The sequence below is a fragment of the Phacochoerus africanus genome, chromosome 9 (genome assembly GCF_016906955.1).
Source record: "Phacochoerus africanus isolate WHEZ1 chromosome 9, ROS_Pafr_v1, whole genome shotgun sequence".
Taxonomy (NCBI): domain Eukaryota; kingdom Metazoa; phylum Chordata; class Mammalia; order Artiodactyla; family Suidae; genus Phacochoerus; species Phacochoerus africanus.
In genome coordinates, this window is record NC_062552.1 from 19,751,069 (window position 1) to 19,776,460 (window position 25,392).

At 41.5% G+C, this 25,392-nt stretch overlaps 1 long non-coding RNA gene across 1 annotated transcript in view; it reads right to left on the minus strand.

The window, feature by feature from the left end:
• Nucleotides 1-19,133: 19,133 nt before the first annotated feature.
• Nucleotides 19,134-25,392, minus strand: part of LOC125135086 (uncharacterized) — an 84,787-nt gene continuing 78,528 nt past the window's right edge. The window contains exons 3-4 of the long non-coding RNA XR_007136901.1: nucleotides 25,249-25,298; nucleotides 19,134-20,637 (exon numbers count right to left, since the gene is read on the minus strand). This is a non-coding gene — a long non-coding RNA (uncharacterized LOC125135086). The remainder of the gene's footprint in view (nucleotides 20,638-25,248; nucleotides 25,299-25,392) is intronic.

Genomic DNA, 25,392 nt, shown 5'->3' on the forward strand with positions numbered 1-25,392 from the left:
AGTCTTTCCAATTCTTTGTTTACAAAGATTTGAATGAGGATCTCATTGAGTTGTTACCAATAGACCAGTAAACATAAGTTTTGATGATAAATCATTACATGATTTTTAGTGTATGATTGACAAAAAGTTCAAAGAACCAACTGGGATATCAGAGAATATAGAGGAAGGACAAAGGACCTTCCAAAATTCTTTTGTCAAAGCAATAAGAAACACTGGAAAAATGATATTGACTTTTTCAGAACTCTGGAAATTAAACAAAGGCTTGCAGCAATCCAAGGAATATTTATTCAAGGAAAACAAAAAACAACAAAAAAAGAAAAACATCTATGTGCACGGTCATATTACCCTGACTGCCTGATCTCATCTGATCTCAGGAGCCGAGCAGGGTGGGAGAAAAACAACTGGATTTTTATAAGAACAGTGAATTTTGTGGCATTTTAACTTGCCCTGGTTCCACCTCTTCCTCCCCAGCTCTGGAATAACCTTGGAAACCAAGAGCCTACAATCACAGTAAAAACTGAAGACTGGCAGTCATTGGAGTGGTTGGATAAAGGGTTTGGAGTTTCTTCAAAGCCCCATTCCCAGAAAATTATCATGCTTTGAACTGTCTGTTGTTTCCCTGGGAGATCCTACTTACATAGCTGTCTTTCAGAGTTTCCCAGAGCGAACAGGCTTTTCCCTGGGCCTGCTTGCTGAAAACAATCAGAGGCAATTGATGAATAACTAAGCTGCCTAAGTCAGTGATAAGAGTTGAGGGCAAACAGTAGGTGAACTAAAATCATTTTTTTTAAATTCTATTTTATTTATTTATTTATTTGGGGGCTGCACCCATGGCATATGGAAGTTTTCAGCTAGGGGTCGAATTGGAGCTGCAGCTGTCAGGCTATGCCACAGCCACAGCAATGCCAGATCGTTAACCCATTGAGTGTGGCCAGGGATCAAACTCGCATCTTCATGGATACTAGTCAGGTTCATTACCACCGAGCCACAATGGGAACTCCACATAATCTTTTTTTGTTTGTTTGTTTTTTGTCCTTTTTTTAGGGCCACACTGGCAGCATATGGAGGTTCCCAGGCTAGGGGTCTAATCAGAGCTGTAGCCACTGGCCTACCTCACAGTCACAGCAACGCCAGATACAAGCCATGTCTGCGACCTACACCACAGCTCACGGCAACACTGGATCCTTAACAGACTGAGTGAGACCAGGGATCGAACCCGCAACCTCATGATTCCTAGTCAGATTGGTTTCTGCTGCGCCATGACGTGAACTCCAATATAATCTTAAAAAAAAAAAAAAAAAAGTTGAGGAAAGAGATAACCATCATGGGCTTTGAAAAGCTCTGACATATTCCTAGGAATCCAGAATCCAAACACATGTAGGGCTGTGTGCATGACCAGGGATGTGCACATGCTTAGCAAAGACCTGCAGAGGCAATAAACTCCCACCTCTGTCCAATCTTGAGGTTCTGCAGAAGCAGGAAGTAAATGTTAAGGCAAAGTTATAAAGTGCCTAGCTGAGTGTGGAAGGTATGTCCCAGCTTACATTCAGGGACATACAAAGTCCCTTGGCAAAAGCTAAGACTTGGTGGTTCCAAGCATCTAAAGAAATCTCTGTCTGGAGTTCCCACGTGGCGCAGTGGAAATGAATCCAACTAGGAACCATGAGGTTGCGGGTTCAATCCCTGGCCTCACTCAGTCTGTTAAGGATCTGGTGTTGCCATGAACTGTGGTGTAGGTTGCAGATGTGGTTTGGAGCTGGTGTCCCTGTGGCCGGCCCTGGCTTAGGCTGGTGGCAACAGCTCTGATTGGACCCCTGGCCTGGGAGCCTCCATATGCTACAGGTGTGGCCCTAAAAAAGACAAAAGACAAAAAAAAAAAAAAAGAAATCTCTGTCCAACATCAGCTGACTGCTAAGTAACTAAGCAGAGATTTCAGTGGCCACACATAAAGAATACAGACTTTACAGAACTAGTTCAGAAAAATCACTAAATAACAATAAAAGAGAGGGGAGGAGCATCTAATTTTCAGAGTTCCCATGTAATATTAATTAAATTGTCCAGTTTTCAAAAAAAAGATTGAGACATGCAAAGAAATAAGAAAGTATGGCTTATACATACAAAACAAAACACAAAACCAATCCATAGAAATTCTTCCTGAAGACGTCCAGATGTTGGACTCACTAGGACAAAGCGAAATCATACATTTTAAATGTGCTCAAAAAACTAAAAGAAACCAAATACAAGAGGAATGTTTCAGAGTATCCTGCTGGTCTAGTGGTGAAGGACTCTAGCGTTGTCACTGCTATGGCTTGGGTCGCTGCTGTGGCATGGGTTGGATCCCTGGCCCTGGGCATGGCCAAAAAAACTCCAAAAGACTGTCTCAACAATGGAGAACATCAACAAGAAGATAGAAATTATCTGACTGAAACAAAAGTGCTAACTCAAAAAGATATATGCAGCCCCAAGTTCATTGCAGTATTATTTATAACAGTCAAGATAGGGAAACCTCCTCAGTGCAGATCAAAGGATCAATGGATAAAGAAGATGTGGTATAAATACTTGCACAATGGAGTTCTGCTCAGCCATAAAAAAAGAATGAAATCTTGTCCCTTGTGACAACATAGATGAACCTAGAGGATATTACGCTAAGTGAAATAAGTCCGACAGAGAAAGACGATTACTCTTATTCTTTCAATTACTCTTAGATGTGGAATCTAAAAAACAAAACAAATGAAAAAATAAAATAAAACAGAAACAGACGCATAAATACAGAGAATAAATTGGTAATTGCCAGAGGTGGGCAACTGGATGGGGGGATGGGCAAAAGAGGTGAAAGAGATTAAGAGGAACACACTTCCAGTTATGAAATAAATAAGTCTTGGGGATGGAATATACAGAATAGGGAATATACTCAATAATATCATAGTAACTTTAAATGGTAACAGATGGTACGTAGGCTTATCGTTTATCATTTCATAATGTATATAAATGTTAAATTCATGCCCCTCTGGTCCATGCTGATTTAACCTCAGATGAGAGATGAAAAAAAAAGATTGGTTTCACCTCCACACAGCCATGTCAATGCCCCTTACTTAGCTCTTCAAAATAAGAGCATTTGTTTTCTTCTCCTAGAACTATAACGGGTGTGATAACAGGTTGAAAACTGCCACCCATCCTCTCTGAGACCACAAACAGAGCTGAACCGGTGAACCCAGACTTATAAACAAGGGTGTGGACCAGAGGACGTGATGAGGTTGGGTGAGGAGAAATAAAGCCAGAAGAATAAAGCACAGCAGTTTCAAGTGAGAGGGGAGCAGAAAACAGCCAGCGCCCCCCCCCCCCCCGCCCCCCGCCGCCCCAGCGCAAGAATCAAAAACCAAAATTCAAGCCTCATGAAACTCTCATGGAGGGGCAAGGTTTTGAAAGTCTTTTCCACAGCAGGTTTTAGAGACTTCTTCCAATACCCTGAGGGACCCAAGAACTGTTCCCAAATCCTTAAAAGCTCAGTCCCAAGGTGGAGGGTCTAGGGGAGACAAGGGGCAGCTGATTTGCTCTGAGAGCAGAGGCTCAGTGCTCCGCAGGTTCCCTAGGCTCAAGTTTTGGGAAATGGTTCAGGTGGGCCAGCTTTCTGGGCATTCCATCAGCAAAGAGGTAGCAAATTTGGGAAGTTGCCGTTGTGGTAATGAGCCTGACTAGTATCGCTTAGTGGATTAAGGATCCGGCATTGCTTGTGAGCTCTGGTGTAGGTCACAGACCTGGCTTGGATCTGGTGTTGCTGTGGCTGTGGTATAGGCGGCAGCTGTAGCTCCAATTCAACTCGGGAACTTACATATGCCTGGGAACTTTTACATATGCAGTGGATCTAGCCCTAAAAAAAAAGAAGGAGCAAATTTGGAGAAAATAGGTCAGGGTTAAATGAAGCTGAGTGAGTGGGCTTCTCCCAGAGTGGATGTGGCAGAAACTAAAGGCAGTATAAACATCAACTTTCCATCTGCTAATACCATGGAAACCTGGGTAGTGATGGGGAAGGGCTTCCTTCTCTACCTACCTTGAGGGGGAAGAGAGGCTCCCAACGGTCAGAAGCGGGTTAGCAAGACTCAGTACAGGTCTCCTCTGCCCTAGGGAAAGCCTCCCGGGGTGGTGGGCACCAGCCCACCCTGCCGCGTGGAAGGGAGAGCCGCTGGGGAATTGTTAGAATCCTGGGGGAGATATTTTCTCATAAAATTTCATCCAAAGTTTTAATCAAGTACAAAGTACAAAAAAAAAAAAAGAGGTGGGGTCAAGGAGTGGGTGTGGCAGGAGGGTGGAGGGAGCAGGGAAGGAGGGAGCCTTTCTACTCTCTTTACACACTTCTCCATCTAGATGTGACCTAGTGTCAAAACTGGCACGTGTAACCAGCTGCCAGTTTCATCCACGTGGCTCGGTGGTTATTTATGGAATCATACACATGTCCCTGGTGGCAGGACAGGACAGGGTCCTGAGCAGAGCACCAGATGTTCCTGGAAGAGCTCTTTGTAGTGTTTCCTTCACTGGATGATCTCTAAAAAAAGTTGTTGTTTTTTTTTTTTTAAGGGCCGCAGGTGCTGTGTATGAAAGTGCCTGGGCTAGGGGTCGACTTGGAGCTGCAGCTGCCAGCCTACACCACAGCCACAGCAACGTGAGATCCAAGCTGCATCTGTGACCTACACCACAGCTCACCGCAACTGCCAGACCCTTAACCCACAGAGCGAGGCTAGGGATCGAACCTGCGTCCTCATGTATACTAATCGGGTTCGTTACCACTGAGCCACAGTGGGAACTTCCTCGAATAAAAGCTTTTTTGCAAAAGTTACAAACTATTATTGATTATAGATACTATCTGACTATAATAATTCTGTTCAGTTCCTGTTTGGACCAGATTACGCTGTGAGGGGAAAACGTAGCAATGTGCACCTTAAAAATGAAGATTCTTTATTTTTTCTTCCTCCCTCCTTTCTCTCCCACAATCCTTTCCTCACTCTCAGGAAAACTGGGGCCCTGCCTTAGCTTTTCACACGCCTCGGACCTCCTGATCGCCTTTATGATGATAATTTTAATACCAGTGAAGGCATATTTCTAAGAAATTTTGGAGTGTCTGCACTTGTTCCTCAGAGTTTCCTAATGAGGTAAGAAAGGGAGTTCAGTGTGACTGTCCTTAGTTTAGTGATGGAAAGATTAAGGACAAAGAAACATAGGCAGCAGAGCACACGTAAGGCAGCAGAGTTGCTGGAGAGCGTTCAAACGCTTTCAAAGAGAAGGTGAGTCAAGACTGTGGAAGCTGTGTCTGCACAGTTTTTCAGGGATAGCTGAACTGTTCCACATACCCAAAAAGAAAATATATTCATTCAAAAGAGCCCTAAGGTGCAGAGAGCTAACAGGCTAAGGGGACAGGGTTGCAGGAGTTGGGTTTGCTGCACTGGGGCCAGTTTCTCCAGTCTCTCATTTTTTTTTTTTTTTTGGTCTTTTCTAGGATGCACCTGTGGCATATGGAGGTTCCCAGGCTAGGGGTCTAATCAGAGCTGTAGCTGCCAGCCTACACCACAACCACAGCAGTGCAGGATCCGAGCCACGTCTGCAACCTACACCACAGCTCACGGCAACGCTGGATCCATAACCCACTGAGCAAGGCTAGGGATTGAACCTGCAACCTCTTGTTTCCTAGTCAGATTCGTTAACCACTGAGCCACGACAGGAGCTCCCAGTCTCTCATTTTCTGTGCCGAATTCTGCCTTGTCAGAACACAGTGCAAACACACAACTGGAAGCTGTAGGATCTAGCTTATTTTTAACTTATTTTTAAGCCAGTCTGTCCTGCGAGACTTGGAGATCCACAGAAGGCAAAGGTTAAGCAAGACCTTTGTATCTTCATTTCAAGCCCGGTGGGAACCAGCATTCCACAGACATTTTCTAAATGAACGAGTAACCGATTTCCTGAAGTTCCCCAATCTCACTGCAATCAGAGATCTCAGAAGGTTCCTATCAACACGGAAGCGTGGAATGATGCCTAGGCGAGCAGCACGTGGTCACTGGATTCCATGCTGTTAGGATGCTGGGAACACAGCTTTGCCCTCGGGTGAACTTTGTCCCACTTCCCACTCTGGGGTGGCAGCACAAACATCCCACAGGGCCTGATGCAGTTTTTATGTTTGGGAGGATTTGTGTCGCCTTCCAGGTACTGTGGACCCCATGCCCTCATGAGAGAGGGACCAATAGGTATTTTCTCATGTAAACTAATTAGCTAATCCATGAGTTTTGCAATTAGACTGAGGTCTTTACATAATGTTATCCCTCAATTACTGGAGGAGACATTTTCCAATTCTGTGGACAAAGAGAAGCCTTCCATAAAAGGGTCCCTTCAGAGGTATTTAATAAGGAATTCCAAAGCAAGGTGTTTATGTCTATAATAAATGTATCTTCATCCCTTTGCCCCAGGCTTCTGGCTCTACAGTTCTTTTGCCTGGTTCTCCTCCTCTTTTTTTTTTTTTTTGTCTTTTTTTGCCATTTCTTGGGCCGCTCCCTCGGCATATGGAGATTCCCAGGCTAGGGGTCCATCGGAGCTGTAGCCTCCAACCTACGCCAGAGCCACAGCAACGCGGGATCCGAGCCGCGTCTGCAACCTACACCACAGCTCACGGCAACGCCGGATCGTTAACCCACTGAGCAAGGGCGGGGACCGAACCCGCAACCTCACGGTTCCTAGTTGGATTCGTTAACCACTGCGCCATGACGGGAACTCCTCCTCCTCTTTTTAACACACTAAAAGAAAACTATGTAAAAGACTCAATGGAAACATTGAAAACTGACATAAGGAACATTTCATGCATGACAGGGAACGTTATGAAGGTTGGGTGAGAAAAAGTTCATACCTCCCTTCTTGCATTTTCTGGATAAGATTTTCACTGGTTCCTAACACACAGATTACTCAGTAGTAATATTTAGTTCCCTTTTCTTTGTACTCACTGGGATAGACGGCACATGTGAACGGAACTTGTGGTAAAAATAACCTTGCCACAAAAGGACTCCACCCCTGCTTACCTTCCGCTGGATCTAGTTGTCAATATGTGGGTGGTAAATGCGGAGTTTCCTGCATTCTGCAGTGTGCATTGCCACACCCCTATCTCCAGAAGAATGAGCTAGAATGCAAAATGGATGCCTCTTTTGAAATGTGATGAAGCAACACTGAATTCAGAAATAGGATGACCACATTTTCTGTACTATATTGCACTCTTTTGCACAATATATAAGAGCACAGCATGAGAAACCTACAAAAAAAGGAAATAGAACAATTGAGGTGGTTGGCTGGGCGGGCTGCAAGGAAAAGAGCAGAATATTAAATGCCCTACCTTGCCAACACCCCCTCGTGGCTGTTACTCCTGCTTTAGGTGCTCTCTCTCTCCCCTCATCCATCCATCCATCCATCCATTCATCCAAATTTATTGGGCACCCTGCCCTTGCAGCCACTGGGAATATCAGTGGGAATATCACTGGGAGTAACAGTGACACACTGGGAAAGGTTGAAGAACTAGCGCCAGGGTGGAGGAGCTGATTTGCAGCGTCTGCTGATTTTTATAGTGCAAATGCTCCCTCTCTGGCTGATTTCAAGCTACCACCATGGGTGGCATGACTGAATGTAAAGTTACAAAGAGATGCACAGTAGCACACCTTTATCCAGTGTTTCCACTCCACAGGTACAATAGATACCAAAACCTCATGTGTACAGATAAAAGTTACATGTGGTCATTAGGAAGTGATATGTTTTGAGTACTTAGTAAGCTGTCAGTATAATTTATTCACTTGTACATTTATATAATTTAAGTTTACATAATGGTGATTTTAACAATTGGCTCCCAGCTTTTCTGAAAGTTTAAACAATGGGCCCTCGTGAGCAGGGACAAGTTGGCTCCAGCACAACATTGGACAGAGATAAATAATGTGGGCTGTCTGCTCTATGACAATTTTTTGGTCTAGAAAGGAGGAGGTATCCGTATGTAGAAAATTAGGAGTCCTACCGTTGACAGATAGTGCAGTAGGGGAAAGTGCTGAGTATAGAATCACTGGGGAAGTAAAGGAAGACCACCCCCCCCCCCCGCCCCCAGAACAAAATTACCTTGAGAGGGTGGTGACTTGGACTCAACACTAGCACCTAAGAATACACAGAGCAGGGCTGGTTTGAACTCAGCATGTGGCCCTTCCTTTTTCCATACTATTTTCTCTCTCAACACAGTGACTTCAGACCCAAACGCCCTGGCACAATTGCTATCCTTGGCAGCATGTTGACTGGACAATGGAAAACTCTAATTTTGGAGTCTAAGCAGAGATACCCCAGCAGGGCAGGGTGGGTGACTACTGGGGTGAACAGGGACTGCTCAGTTCAACAAGAGGAGTCACACCTGTTGAATTGTGCAGCCCTTGTCTTCAACAGCGACATCTTATGGCAACAAAATGAACAGCCTAAAACGGATTGACATTTTCCAATTCCCAAGATTTCTGGCAATGATCGCAACATTTATGCCCTTTGGAAGGAGAAAGTCCCTGAAATTTTTAGACAGTTTGGTGGCTGGCCAGAACTTAAGGAGTTTCTTCCTAATATGGCATATTTAGCCTTGAGCAAATAATAAAAAAATTGAGTTGTGACCATTTATATTTTCATTTGCAGAGCAGGTCATAGGTGACATAATCTGCCATGCATGCATATATGTGTTTAGAGAAAAACATATTGGCCAAAATGCTATCAAGTGATTCCCTAGAGGTGACAAATTTTAGAGGGAGTATTTACATATTTTCTTGCATAGTTTAATAATTTCATCTTTTTGCAAAACAAACAAACAAAAAACCCACCAGTAAATAATATCTGCCAGTTGTAAACAAAGACAAGGCTAAAAACTAAAAACAGAACCATAATCCCGATAGCTGGAAATAACCATGGTTAGTATTTTGGTGTATGACCTTCTAGACCTTCTGTGCACGATGTATTTCCCTTGTCCCCTCTCACCAGCCTTAGGTTAGTCTGTCTTTATTTCCTGACATGTGCTTCTCAGCAATGGGGGGCAAGACAGCTAACACTAACTATTAGTTTGTTTTTTCTGTTTTTTTTTTTTTTGGTCTTTTGTCCTTTTTAGGGCTGCACCACGGCATATGGAGGTTCCCAGGCTAGGGGTCCAATCGGAGCTGTAGCCGCTGGCCTGCGCCAGAACCACAGCAACACCAGATCCGAGCCGAGTTTGCAACCTACACCACAGCTCACAGCAATGCCAGATCCTTGACCCATTGATCGAGGCCAGGGATTGAACCCGTGACCTCATGGTTCCTAGTTGGATTTATTTCTGCTGTGCCAAGACGGGAACTCCAGTTTTTTTTGTTTTTGTTTTTTGTTTTTTTTTTTTAAACACAGAAGGCCCTTCACCCCAGCTCACACATTTTAAAAAGATTTATCTTTTGATTCCCCACAACTATTTCAAAGCTTAAACCATTCTCTGTAGCTTACTTCCTATTTCAGAGAAAATATATATCATTACATGTGACTCGTCACTTCCTTCCCTTCCCTTCTACCTTTAAATCTGTGTTCATCGAGTTGCTGTCATGGCTCACTGGTTAACACACCCAACTAGTATCCATGAAGAGACACAGGTTTGACCCCTGTCCTCTGATTGGACGCCTAGCCTGGGAACTTCCATATGCCATAGGTGTGGCCCTAAAAGGAAAAAAAATATCTGTGTTCATTCCTTCTCCCCTTTTGTGTCAGATGAAAACTTTTTCCCCTGACCAAGGTTCATACTTTTCTTTTTTTTTTTTTTTTTTTTGCTTTTTTAGGTTTGCACCCACAGCATATGGAGGGTCCCAGGCTGGGGATCCAGTCAGAGCTACAGCTGCCGGTCACAGCACAGCAACTAGGGATCTGAGACATGTCTGTGACCTACACCATGGCTCATGGCAAAGCCGGATCCTTAATCCTCTGAGCGAGGCCAGGGATCCAACCCGCAACCTCATTGTTCCTAGTCGGATTTGTTTCTGCTGGGTCATGACAGGAACTCCTGTTTTTTGTTTTTTGTTTTAATCATATTTTCTTTCTGGCTTGACAAGTTATCATGACCATATAGAAATATAATAAAACACAAGGGGGTAAATAAAAATCATGTGTAACTCGAATATTAAGAGATAATCACGGGTAATATTGTAAATGTTTTGTTTTTTTAATGCATGACTGTATCTATACATTATATAAGTGTTTTTCATACAATGGAAATTATTCTGTATACACTCCTTTTCTCTTACAATAGATGATGCGTATTTTTTGCATGACTGCAAATTTTCTACAATGAGATTTTTTTTAAATTTTTTAAATATTAAAAGTATAACATTCTTCTTATTTTATTTCATTTTATTTTTGTCTTTTTGCCATTTCTAGGGCCGCTCCTGTGGCGTACGGAGGCTCCCAGGCTAGGGGTTGAATCGGAGCTGCAGCCACCGGCCTACGCCAGAGCCACAGCAACGCGGGATCTGAGCTGCGTCTGCAACCTACACCACAGCTCACGGCAACGCCGGATCGTTAACCCACTGAGCAAGGGCAGGGATCGAACCCGCAACCTCCTGGTTCCTAGCTGGGTTCGCCAACCACTGCGCCACGACGGGAACTCCACATTCTTCTTATTTTAAAAGCAGTGCATGCCCAACCAAAACTACAATAAGGCACCACCACACACTGGTCAGAATGGCCATCTAAATAAATTTTAAAATAATAAATGGGGAGTGTGTGGAGAAAAGGGGACCCTCTTATATTGTTGGTGGAAATGTAAATTGGTGCAGCCGCTGTGGAAAACACTAAGGCAGTTCCTCAAAAAGCTAAAATAGAGTTGCCAATAATCCAGCAATCCCACTCCTGGGCATATACCCAGATAAAATTATAATTCAAAAAGATACATGCAACCCTATATTCATAGCTATTCATTTACAATAGCTAAGACATGGACCTAAATGCCCATCAACAGATGAATGGATAAGGAAGGTGTAGTATATGTGTGTGTGTGTGTGTGTGTATGTGTATGTATATGTGTGTATATATATATATAGGTGTAGGGTGTGTGTGTGTGTGTGTATATATATATATGATGAAATATTACTCAGCCATTAAAAAGAATGAAATGATGCCATTTGCAGCAACACAGATGGACCTAGAGATTATCATACTAAGTGGAGTACGTCATACAAAGAAAATACCATATGATATAATATGGAATCTAAAATATGACACAAATCAACATATCTACAAACACAGACTCACAGATATAGAGAACAGACTTTATATAAGGGAGAGGGGGAGTAGGGGAGGGAAGGATTGGGAGTTTGGGATTAGCAGACTACTATATTAACTATTATATATAGGATAGATAAACAACAAAGGTCCTACTGTATAGCACAGGGAACTATATTTTGTATCCTGGGATAAACCGTAACAGAAAAGAATATGAAAAACAATGTATATATGTGTGTAAGTGAGTCACTTTCTGTATAGAAGAAATTAACACAACATTGTAAATCAACCATACTTCAATAAAATCTTTAAAATAAAGAAAGCAGAAGTCGGGCATACTCATTGTATAACAATTAGAAAATATAGTTAGAAGAAAGAAAAACTAAATACCTATAATCCCACCTCTGAGATGTAACCAGCTGACATAATTTGATATAAATCTATTTTATAAAATTAGGTTCATTCACTATAAGGATATATTATACAGCACAGGGAATATAGCCAATATTTTATAATAATTTTAAATGGAGTATAATCTATAAAAGTACTGAATCACTATATTGTACACCTGAAACTAATATTGTAAATCAACTATACTTCAATTAAATATATATATATATAAAACTACAAGAAAAAATTATGTTTCATCAGGCATCGTTCTATATGATTTGTGATATATCTCTCTGAATATTATCTCTCTGAATTCTCATAACACATTGTGTATTTGCTATTATGATGATAATCTTCATTTCAAGACCCAGAGAAGCTACGCAACCAGTCCAAAGTTACATAACAGCAAGCAGTAGAACTGGGATTTGGACTGAGGGAGTCTGCCTCCAGAGACTGAATTCGTCACAACTTATCTATAGAGCTCTCAGCTGAAAGAGAACATCTTTCCATGTTAAATATTCCATGATAAATATTAATGCTCTGTGCTATGCTCATAGAAATCTACTGTACCCCAGGGTCAGACAAATACCGAATTTTGGTTTTGCATGGTTCTTTTAAAATTTTCTTTTTTCAACTCATAGTTGTATGTGGAATTACTTTTATGCTGTTGGTATTCTCACTTCAGCTTTTTCCAAATGGTTAACTAGCAATCCAAGTTTTGTTAATTGAGTAATATATCCCTTCTCCACTAATGTGAACTGCTGTCTTTGTTTTTGCTTCTATCTTCTCTTGCTTTCCTTGGAAACCTGTTTTTACTTAGTTTCTATTATCTCTCTTGGATCTTGAAAATATGAGCTAGCTTTGAGTTATCTGTATCTTTGGTTGGTTAATTGATTGACATACGTGTTCATTCAATGATATTTATAGGAAATGCAAGAATGAATTAAGATTTAAAACATTTCTTTTGAGGCTTGAAGTCTAGAGATGTATACAACACTTAAAAAACAAAACACTTAGGTTGCACTTATAATGTGCCAGGCATTGTTCTCAGTGATTCAGAAATATCTCATTGAATCCTCATAGTAAGGCAACAATGTAGGTACTCTTTATTTCCATTTTTCACTTGAAGAAATGAAATACGAAGGGGTTAAGTAACTTGCCTGAAGTGTTTCAGCTGGTAAGTAGGGAGTTGGGAGAAGTTAATAGGCAATTCTCATTTAATGCAATAGATGTTATTTATCATGGAGAAATACAGGGTTCTGTAAAAGTTCTTACCAAGAACCATGAAGATCAGGGAGAACTTTTGGGAGGTGGGGGTCCAAATGATTCTTAAAGAGTGAGAAGGAATAAGTTGGACATAGACCTGGAGAAGGGACTGGTGAGTGGGGAGTTGGCAGAGGAGGTAAAAATATTTAAGCCAGAGAAAACAGCAGTACAAAGTCCTAGAAAAAAGAGAATATTACGTACTAGAAGCTGAAAGAAACGATGTATGGTTGGGACAGAGGGTGGGGTAGGATGTGTGGGAGGGAAAAAGCTCTTGAGTTGGAAGAGTCAACAGAGTTCATCATCTTATGAGTCCCTTTAAGGAATTTTAACTGTAGTCTAAATATCAGAGGAGACATAGAAGGGTTTTAAGCAGGAGAGAGGATACTCGAGCTGCTGGGCAAGGGATGGAAGGCAAGAGTGTGGGCAAAGTAAACTGTTAGAGGGGCTCTTAGACCAATCCAGGAGGGAAATGATGTTCCCTGAAGAGCAGTAGAAATGGGATGGAAAGAAACCAACAGGCGGATTTAGATGCTCCTTTTGGAAGAGCTTGATTGGACAGGCAAAGTGAAGAGAAGGGGAGTCAGTGATTATGACCTCACTTAATCTTAACTGGTAAGTCTCCCATATCATCATCCATGGCTTTGGTTAAAATGTACATAATAAACTGACCAGGCTTAATAAGCAGAGAAGAAAAGACATCTTGCCTAGAGTCTAATATTCCCATGCGATCCTCCTTCCCTACTCACTTAGCCCTCATTGAGGGGGGGTCTTCAAAGTCTATAAATATGGAAAATGTCAAATGCATTATCTCTAGTGGTAGAATTAGGCACAATTAAAAATTTTTTTCCGCTTCATTGAGATATATTTCACATACCATAAAATGTACCCATTTAAAGTACTGAGTTCAGGAGTTCACATTGTGTCTCAGAGGAAACAAATCTGACTAGTATCCATGAGGATGCAGGTTTGATACCTGGCCTCGCTCAGTGGGTTAGGGATCCAGTGTTGCCATGAGCTGTGGTGTAGGTAGCAGACACAGCTTGGATCTCTTGTTGCTGTGGCTATGGTGTAGGTTGGCAGCTAAAGCTCCAATTTGACCCCTAGCCTGGGAATCTCCATATGCCATGGGTGTGGCCCTAAAAAGACAAAAAAAAAAAAATTAGTTCCGTATATTCGGAGTTGTGCAACTATTACCACAACCTAATTTTAGAACACATTCACTATCTCAAAAAGAACCCTTGTACCGGATATCGGTCACTCCCTATTCTGTTTTCCCATCTCACCCAGCCCCAGGCAACCTTTTATCTACTCTCTGTAGAACTGGTAGGATTTGTCTATTCCGGACATTTCACGTAAATAATGTCATTTAATATGCAGTCTTTTGTGGCTTCCTTCTTTCACTTAGCATGATGCCTTCAAAGTCCATCCTTGTTAAAACATGTAAGAGTACTTCGTTCCTTCTAAGACTTGAATAACGTTCCACTGTTTGAATATACCACACTTAGTTTAGATTCATCGGTTAACAGACACTTGAGTTTCTTCTACCTTTTGGCTATTAAGAAGAATGCTGCCATGAACACTGATGTACTTCTTTTGTGGACATGCGTTTTCCAAAGCTGCACTATTTCATATTCCCAACAGCAATGCGTGAGAGTTTCAATGTCTCCACAACTGAATACTTGCTATTGTCTCTCCTCACATCCTAGTGGGGGTGAAGCAGCATCTTGTAGTTTTGGTTTGTATTTCTCTAATGACGAACAATGTTGAGCAATGACTAACAATAAGCAATGGTGCTTATTGACCATTTGTAGATATTCTTTGGGTAAATGTCTATACAAATTCTTGGCCCATTTTTAAAATTGGGTTATTTATCTTTGTAAGAGTTCATGACATACTGTGGACCTAAGACCCTTGACAGATTTGCAAGTATTTCCTCCTGTTCTGTGGGTTATATTTTCTTGATGATGTCCTTTGATAGACAAAATTTAAAATTTTGATGTAATTCAGTGTATTTATTTGTTTGTTACTTGTGCTTTATAAGAAACCATTACCTAACCCTGAGTCATGACTTGTTCCCATGCTTTCTGCTAGGAATTTTACAGTTTTAGCTCTTACATTTAGGCTAAGATCCATTTTGAGTTAGTTTTTTGCATATGGTGAACAGAAGATATCCGAATTCTTTTGCCTGTGGATATTTTGTTGTCCCAGTGCCATTTGTTAAAAAATTCCCCACTTGAGTTGCCTTGGCATGCATAATTTAAATTTTATTCTTTAAACTTTCCTTTCTTTCCCCAAATTACGGCAAGACAGAAAAAAACATCAAATACACATTTTTTCTTTCTTTCTTCTCCTTCTCCTTCTTATTCTGTTTTTAATGGGAGAAGCAGTAGGTCATTAGAAACAACATAGGCAGCCAAATGTGTCAGTTGAGCTGGAATTAGCTGAGGATCGGTTCTAACACCAAATCAAACCATCTCTTTATATTTTGCTCAGTGGCAAAATAGCCACTGAGACTGGCTATTTTAAATCGCCTACTGTTTTAGAGTTTGTGACAGCAAAACTACTTCATGGATTTTAGCTGTACAAGTAAAGTGAAGACCCTTCAAAATCACTGATCATTTCCTTAAGGACTTTATGTGTCAGAGACATAACCAGAAGTTCCTCTTTTGCTGGGGGAGGAAATAAACGTAGTTTAGCTGCAAGAGTTATTTAATTAAAAGGCCAATTAAAACATCTTTTCGAAGTTTATGGAAAAGTACATAATGTTTGGCCTTATACACTTGCCAGATGAAACTTTAAAATACTTAACTCCTTCTGAGAATACTGCTGGTAGTATTGTCAGCTCTATCAGTCTTTCGAGAGAGTTCCATGGCAACATGGAACATGCTGTGGAATGGCTTCATCCAGTAATATCATTTGAAAAATAACCTAAGGAAATATTCTAGGAGTAGAAAAAATGCACACAAAGATGTTATTTATAATAGGCCAAAGTGGAAATATATCCTAATGCCCAAGAAGCAGAGGAATGGATAAATAACTATGTTCTCCAGTGGAAAAAAAACCCTCAATAATAACTATGGCTATTGTAGTGTGGTCAGGAAATATGCACCAATGCATTTACTAAATAATGTTAAAGTGAACAAAACAGAATTTGCATATACACCTTGACTGAAAATGGCCTAAGGATGGCTATAGGCTGACAAAGCTTAAAATTAATACGGCATAATATTAATATCTATTAGATCTTTTTGCACAGGGAAAAAAGGCTGCTTGAATGTAAAATGGAAGTTAACCTCTTTCTGAAAGCCAGAATAAACACTGTCACATTTCTTCAACACATTTTTTCTTAGTTATTTCCCAATTCATTGAATCCTTATTTTAATGTCTAGGGGAAAAAAAGAATAAAAACTTGGAAAGAAGAAAGTAAAGATTTCTCAGAATTTATCTACTGAGATGGTCATTCCTAAGAAGTAAAACCAATGCCTTAATGAAGCATTATTTCTTTGATGTTTGATGAGATACATTGAGAATGTGTCTGCATATAATTTGGGGTGAGAGAGTGAAGCTTTCAGTGTGGGGTACAGGGGGTTTGTATTAACATCCTGCAGGGTGCCACAGCAAAGCACTACAGACTGGGTGGCTCAAAACAACAGGAATTGATTCCCAGTTCTAGAGGTGAGAAATCTGAAATCAAGGTGTCAGCAGGGTTGGTTCCTTCTGAGAATCTGTTTCATGCTTCTTTCCAGCTTCTGGTGACTTCTGTCAACCCTTGGCCTTTCCTGGCTTGTAGACACATCATTCCAGTATCTGCCTCTGTCTTCACATGGCCTTCTCATCCTGTCTTTGTATCTTGTAAGGATATAAGTCATATCCAATTATATCCCCACCCTACTCCACTATAACCTCATTTTAATTTAACTAATCACATTTATGATAACCCTATTTCCAAACACTGTCACATCTGAATTACTATGTGTTAGTAATTACATACGTTTTTAGGGGACAAATTCGATTCCTAACAGGTGGACTTGGAGATAATTTAATTAATATACTGTTCTTATTCATTCCAGAATTTTCTCCAGGAGGACCTACCCAGGAAAAGTGGGTGCTAGGGCGGGCATGGTTGTAGGAGAGTGGGATGGGTTGCTCTACTAGGCTGCTTGATGGCTTTTATCCCTGAGAGGGTGGCCTCACTTCTGGTTGACCATAGAAGTAATCATTAAGCCAGATGAGTGAAGACAGATGGAGGCTGTGGGGGAGTTTCTTGTCCCTTGATTTTATTTATTTATTTATTTTTTGCCTTTTTTTTTAGGGCCACACCCATGGCATATGGAAGTTTCTAGGCTAGTGATCAAGTCAGAGCTGCACCACAGCCACAGCAACTCTGTGACCTATACCACAGCTTCGACTGTGACCTGTATCACAGCTCGTGGCAATGCTGGATCCTTAACCCACTGATTTGGGTCGGGGATCAAACCCGGCATCCTCTTGGATACTAGTTGGGTTTGTTACTGCTGAGCCACAATAAGAACTCCCTCATCCCTTGATTTTATATTTCCACATGGAGAAACACACGTTAGAGAATAGCCACTGGCCTCATTTCTCCTTTACTCAGCCTTCTCAGTGTTGGAAGAGTGACTTAGCTGATTGGTGGATTTGGAAGATGGCTCTGGACATGCTCCAACCATCCCCTTTCTTTCCTCTTTGGAGCCAGCTGCCTGCATGTTCTCTGTTCTTCCACACACAAAATTGTCCCAGGGTCACGCCCCATGGGGGAGGCCAGCAGTTGGCCAGTGCTGCTTATGACTTGGTGGGTAAGTCTACCTAATTTGGGGTGGCAGAGGGTGGGGGTGGGGTGGGGGGTGGACCAGGATTAGCCCATCACGTGGCCAAGAGATCTATCTAAGCCACACCTTCCAACTTGGCCTTTATCTACATTGAAAATGTGTCTCTATTGCTGGGAAACCTGGACAGCTCCGTGCAAATCAATGAAACTAGAACACACCCTCACACATGCACAAAAATAAACTCAAAATGGCTTAACCACTTAAATATAAGACAAGATCCCATCAAACTCCTGGAAGGGAACATAGGCAAAACACTCTCTGACATCAACCTTGTAAATGTTTTCTCAGGTCAGTCTCTCAAAGCAGCAGAAGCAAAAGCAAAAATAAACCAATGGGACCTAATCAAACTGAAAAGCTTTTGCACAGCAAAGGAAACCAAAAAGAAACCAAAAAGACAACTTACAGAATGGGAGAAAATAGTGTCAAATGATGCAACTGACAAGGGCTTCATCTCTAAAATATACAAACAACTTATACAACTCAACAGCAAAAAAGCCAACAACCCAATGGAAAAATGGGCAAAAGACCCGAATAGACATTTCTCCAAGGAAGATATACAGATGGCCAACAGGCACATGAAAAAATGCTCAACGTCACTGATTATTAGAGAAATGCAAATCAAAACTACTATGAGGTACCACCTCACACCAGTCAGAATGGCCATCATTAATAAGTCCACAAATAACAAATGCTGGAGGGGGTGTGGAGAAAAGGGAACCCTCCTGCACTCTTGGTGGGAATGTAAGATGGTACAACCACCATGGAGATCAGTATAGAGATACCTTAAAAATCTATACATAGAACTACCATATGACCCAGCAATCCCACTCTTGGGCATGTATCCAGACAAAACTTTCCTTGAAAAAGACACATGCACTGGCATGTTCATTGCAGCACTATTCACAATAGCCAAGACATGGAAACAGCCCAAATGACCATCAACAGATGATTGGATAGGAAGAAGTGGTATATATACACAATGGAATACTACTCAGCCATAAAAAAGAACAAAATAATGCCATTTGCAGCAACATGGATGGAACTAGAAACTCTCATCCTGAGTGAAGTAAGTCAGAAAGAGAAAGACAAATACCATATGATATCACATATCTGGAATCCAATAGAAGGCACAAATGAACATTTCCACAGAAAAGAAAATCATGGACTTGGAGAATAGACTTGTGATTGCCAAGGGGGAGGGGGAGGGAGTGGGATGGTTGGGGAGCTTGGGGTTAATAGATGCAAACTACTGCCTTTGGAATGGATTAGCAGTGAGATCCTGCTGTGTAGCACTGGGAACTATGTCTAGTCACTTATGATGGAGCATGATAATGTGCTAAAATAGAATGTGTACATGCATGTGTAACTGGGTCACCATGCTGTACAGTACAAAAAAAAATGTATTGGGGAAATAACTATTAAAAACTAAATAAATAAATAAAAGAAAATGTATCTCTATTTCCTGTTATACAGGTGTTACTTTGATTTTCTTCTGCCTATTTCCTGTATCTAAAATGGTTCTGAATTCAGGGGAAAAAAAAAAAAGATGCCTCTCTGGGTTTCCTTGAGCCTCTAGAAAAGGAAGAAGTTAACTCATTTTCAGATACTCCCTCTACGCTGAGTACCAGATGTGGCAGACCCAAGGAAAGACATGAAGGACACCTGTCATTAACATCCATCACCCAAGCCCCTCCTCTTTTCACAGTCATGATCGAGGGGCAGGATGTGCTGTAGCAGGAGAAGAGGCCGTGGTAAGAGGAGGATGCTTCATCCATTTCTAGCTGCTAGTGCACCCCTGTTATCAATCAGCCAGAGTTTAAGGAGAGTCTGCTCCAGGCAAGGCGCCATCCTAGTCCCGGCCGGGAACATAAAGAACCATAAGGCAAACGAAGTGCATCCTCAGTGGATTTACAGTCTTGTTGGAGAAACAAGGCACATAAAAAAAGATGAGTTACAAAACAAGACGGGATATGGTCAGTGCCAGTGAGTGTTACTATTAAAGAGCAATGAAAATTCAGAGGAGAAGAACACTGCGGAACACGTGGAAGTGATAAGAAATGGCGGGGATACCTGCAGAAAAGGAGAGTGTTCCAGGCCAGGGGGAGTTGGTGTGAAGAGTGAGAAGGTTCAAGACGTTTCCATAAGCAATTTGAGCAACATTTAAGGAGCCCCTGCCATGTGAAAACCAGAGGATACAGTATAATGGGGTAGTCAAGAGGGCGGGTTCTGAACCCAAACTTGTAGACTGGAATCCCAGCTTGGACTGGCATCGGCAGGGTCCTCAGAGGCAGGTCATTCAACTCCACAAGCCTCAGTTTCCCCATGTCTGTGCTGGGTGCTGTCATAGGCGCTGAGGATACAGCTGTGAGTGACAAAAGTCACATTCTTAGGATGGATCCCATGCCACACGCTAAACACAAGGTTTATTATTATTTGTGCTTACTGTATGGCACGGGATCCAGCCTCAGAACTTTATAAATGTAACTTATTGAGTCCACAGAGTAACTCAGGCAGGTGGGGACTTTCATGAGCCTCATTTTACAAATGAAGAAAGTGTGGCCCAGGGACGCTCATCGCCTCACTCCGGGTCTCACAGTTCACCAGGACCAGAGGCAGGATGCCCACCCGAGTGCTCTGGTGCCAGAACCCAGGCTCTTAATCCATTGTGCGAACTGGCCTTTGAGGGGGAAGGTTCACGAAGGGTGTGGCAGTGGGATATGGGATTGCATGGTATGGTAATCACCTTGAGCACTGGAGTAAGGAAAATAAGATTATCTTGCAACCGAAATCCTCTTCTCTTTGCTGTCTTGCTGCTTGAACAAGTCGTTTTGGACTTAACAATTACAGGTTCCGTGTGGCCATTCAAAGCCTTGCAGGAGAGATAAGGAAAAAACTATTTTAAGATGGTTCTTCCTGTGATGTCAATTACGGTGTGGCGAGGAGAGAGTGTGGAGGTAGTGGGCACGAGTTAGAAGGGATGCTAAGGCCTGGATCCAGGGCAGGGGCAGCCGGAATGAAAAAGAAGGCGCAGATGTGAAAGATACTAAAAGGAAGAATAACAGCTCCATTTAACAACCCTTAATATACTGGTCTATCACAGTATTTAATGCCACTGGATACACAGAGCTGTGGTTTTTAAAGGACCCGGAAATCACTAAACACTAATGAATCCATTTCACGTGCTGTGAGGAGCAGTTAATCGTAGAAGGAGGCAGCTGATCTCAAGGATGCATGCCTTCCTGTTGTAGTCCATTTTTTCTCTGGTTTTCGTGGTATTATTTATTGCTGGGAGAGTTGGGACAAACGAGACCAGACTGTTGTTTACTGTGGTAGCTTTTCAGGCAGCTTAAAGAATAGGATTTGAAAAAAAAAAAAAGGTAACTTAGAGCTAAAACTGGAGATTGCGGATGGGTGTATATAAAAAGGTGATAGAAATCTTCTGGCCACCTAAGTCCTATGAAAACCTCGCAATTTAGAGAATGAAGGGCATCCGCTAATCTCTAAGAGCAAGATTGGAAAGTCAACAGCTGCATTGGCTTGAGGTCTTACTTAGGATCCAGCGGTCTGGAAATGGATGACCAAGACACCTTTGCTCTGGCTGAGACCAAGTGGGAGAGAATCGGAGCGCTCCAAATTCCACTGGGGCAGGATTATCTAGTTCCTGACATTTAACCCTTTCCTTGGTTGGCTGTGGAGACCTTGGCAGAGGATCCCCGGGCTCTTCACCCCACTTTTCAGACTTCTACCACACAAACTGATAATCAGCAAAATTCTCTGCCTCCAGCAACTTGAGGAAAAGATAATGGGCACTCTTTTTATAAAAATTTTAGTATAGTCTTAAATCTCCAGAGAAGCTATTGTTCACTCTTTTTATACAAAATTTCACTACAGTCTTGAATTCTGGTAAGAACAAATGTAAAATAAGATAGGATACCATGCAGCCATTTATGAAACACACACATACATGCACACTGATGTGTACATACTAACATATAAGGCGTTTTGCTGGGAAGACAAAGATAAAAGGTCCATGGAATTCAGTAAGAGAAAAAAAAGCTGCAGAAGTGTTATGTAGCACAATCCTATTTCAGCTTAAAAAGGGGTGTATATACGAGCTCCCATCGTGGCTCAGTGGTTAACGAATCCGACCAGGAACTATGAGGTTACGGGTTCGATCCCTGGCCTCACTCAGTGGGTTAAGGATCCGGCATTGCCGTGAGCTGTGGTGTAGGTTGAACACTAGGCTTGGATCCCGCATTGCTGTGGCTCTGGCATAGGCAGGCGGCTACGTCTCCAATTCGACCCTTTGCCTGGGAACCTCCATGTGCCGCAAGTGCACCCCTAGAAAAAGACAAAAAAAAAGTGTGTGTATGTGTGTTTATGTATGGATGGGAATGTTTTGTGTGTTTATCCTCCTTAAGAACCAGTTAGCTTCTTGGATAAAATATTCATCTGTTGTGGAAAATCTCATACCTTTTGTTTGCTTTTTAAAAGATTGTTATCTTGAAATAATTACAGGTTTACAGGAAGTTACAAAAATAGTACAAAGATGGAGTTCCCATGGTGGCTCAGTGGTTAACAAACCTCATCCCCCATGAGGATGTGGGTTCAATTCCTGGCCTTGCTCAGCGGGTTGAGGATCTGGCATTGCCATGAGCTGTGGCGTAGGTTCAAGATGCAGCTGGGATCCCGAGTTGCCGTGGCTGTGGCCTAGGCTGGCAGCTACAGCTCTGATTCGACCCCATATGCCATAGGTGTGGCCTTAAAAAGACAAAAGACAAAATAAATAAATAAATAAATAAATAAATAAATAAAGTACAAAGAATACAGCTAAGCCGCAGAATGCAAAGTCAATATACAAAAATCTGCTGCATTTCTAGACACTAACAATAAACTAGCAGAAAGAAATTAAGAAAGCAGTCTCATTTACAAATGCAACAAAAAGAATAAAATGCTTGGGGATAAATTTCACCAAGGAGGTGAAATACTTGTACACTGAAAATGATGACATTGTTGAAAGAAACTGAAGGAGACATACTTTTATTCCACAGGGTCTTCGTGGGTCTTTCTCTGCCATCTGTAACTTTTGCTGACTTTCTTACAGTGCCTTCCTGTCATGAAGGGCTGTTGGGGGTTTGTCAAGTGCTTTCTCTGTATCTACTGATACGATCATCTGATTTTCCTCCTTTTGCTCATTCATTTAGTGAATTATAGTCATCGATTTTTGAATGTTGAACTAGCCTTACATACCTGGAATAGACCCCACTCGATCATGGTTATGCAACTGTATTTATACATTATCGCATCCAATTTACTCATAGGTTATTGAGATCATGATGCTTTCCTTCCTTCCCTGTGAGTTTGTTTATTTTTTACTCGGAACTATTGTTTTTTCTTAGGATTTTATTTATGTAAATTACTTGAGGCTCTGGTCAAAGGTGGCTTCCCTTTGGAATGTTGTTTCTAGGAGGTATTTGGTGTCACCATCAGTTTAGGACCCCTCTAAATTAAATTCTTACCTCAAGGTATTTCAGTATATCTAGGTGCTGTGATTTTTTTCTGCTGCCCATATTAGGGCCAGCTTCTGTTTCCAAATTCTAATTTTTTTCCTTCCTCCTCTCACTTCTAAGGTTTGCAGAGTTCCTAAAGTTCCCCAGCAGGGGTGATGGCAGGGATGGGGTGAGGGAACTGGTTTACTGAAAGTGAGTTCTTTGGGATCCCAGCTTTGTATGGGGTGGAGCTGTGTAAAGGAAGATCCATTATCAAATAAACCTTGGGCAGGCCTTGGGTTTTGTCTGCTGTGAATATATTTTTCCCAAAGATAATTTTCTTTCAAACATGAGGTTATGGGGATACAACTTTCCTTTGATATATTTTCATGCCTTTTTTTTTTTTTTTTTTTGTCTAGGGCCACACCTGTGGCATATGCGAGTTCCTAGCCCATGGACAGTATCAGAGCTATAGCTGCTGGCCTACACCACACCTACAGCAATGCCAGATCCGAGTTGCATCTGCAACTTACACCACAGCTCATGGCAACACTGGATCCTTAACCCAGTGAGCAAGGCCAGGGATCAAACCTGCATCACCTCATGGATACTAGTCGGGTTCATTACCACTGAGCCATGATGGGAACTCCATTCATTTTGAAAAAACTTAAAAATACTTAAATAAAGCAAAATGATAAAATAAAATGAAAAAAATCAGAGATTTTTTTTAAAAGCCAATATTAATGAGAGAAATATGGTTATATATCTAACTGTGTATATTTAGATTTATTGCTTAGTAAAGAGCATTAAATAGGGCAGAGCTGAAGGGTTCTAGATGATATAAAATCTTTTTTGGTAAATGTTTCTTTTAAGGAGTAGGGAAAATCTGTCTGAAGTCCTTTAGAGGAAGGAAAAGAGAAAGAAGAAGTCATAAGGAAAAGAAAGTGTATAAAATACCAGCACTGCATGGTAAACACAGCTACTTGTTAAGTAAAAGTGTCTACTAGTTTCCTATGGCTGCTGTAACAAATTACCACAAATGTAGTGGCTTAAAACAACACAAGTTTATTATTTTATAGTCCTGCAGGTCAGATGTCTGAGGTGGATCTCACTAGTCTGAAATCAAGGTGTCAGCAGGGCTGCATTCCTTCTGGAGACTGTAGGGGAAAATCAATTTCCTTGCTTTTTCCAGTTTCCAGGGGCTGCCTACATTCCTTGGCTAACAGCCTTCTTCCATCTTCAAAGCCAGCAGAGGCTGACTGAGACTTTCCCGACCACATCACTCTATGGCCAATGTTAATCAGTTGACCTTGACAGGGGGAGGTTACCTGGAATATTTTATAATGACATGGAGCCTAATAGGATATTCCAGGTAACCTGCCCATGTCAAGGTCAACAAGGATTAACATCCCTAATCCTATCTGCAATTGCAATTATCCCTTACTGTATAAGGCAACACAGTCACACATTTTGTGGGTTAGGAGGACAGCATCTTTGGTGGGGTGGGGGGCATTATTCTGTCTACTTTAGAGGGAGAAGCCTTTAAGCCATTTGGTCCAATTAAGGTGGGGGATGCTTTTACAAATCATCATCAGATCAATAACTTTTTAAATGGTTTTGTTGTAAAATAAATCATAAAGAAAAATATATAAAACAAACATATGGCTAATGGATTATTATAAGGCACATAGCTAGGTCTAGAAGTTAAACTCTGACAGCCACTGCAGAAACATCTCCACATGCCCTGACCTTGCCCTAATCAGTAAGCTTCAAAATTACTCATCAAATGATAGACACAACTCTGGATAAATTCTCCTCTGTCCTGCAAGAGTTTCAAAACCTAGACATTTGTAGGATCTCTGGTCATCAAAACTGAATGAATTGGGTACTTTGAAACTTATGAAATCAGCTGTAGCATGAAAGTGAAATGATTGCCTCATGTGGAGAAACAGAATGAGATTAGGTGAAAGTCACGAAAGGGAGTATATTACCTAATATTTCTTCTTCCTCCTTTGGCTCTGGTACAATGTCTTCCCTTTAGCTACAGAGAAAGAGCAGAGGCTGTGAAATCATGCTTCCCATCTGAAGTTCTCTGTGCTTGAAATGTGAAACTCAAGATCTCAGCCTGGGGCCCC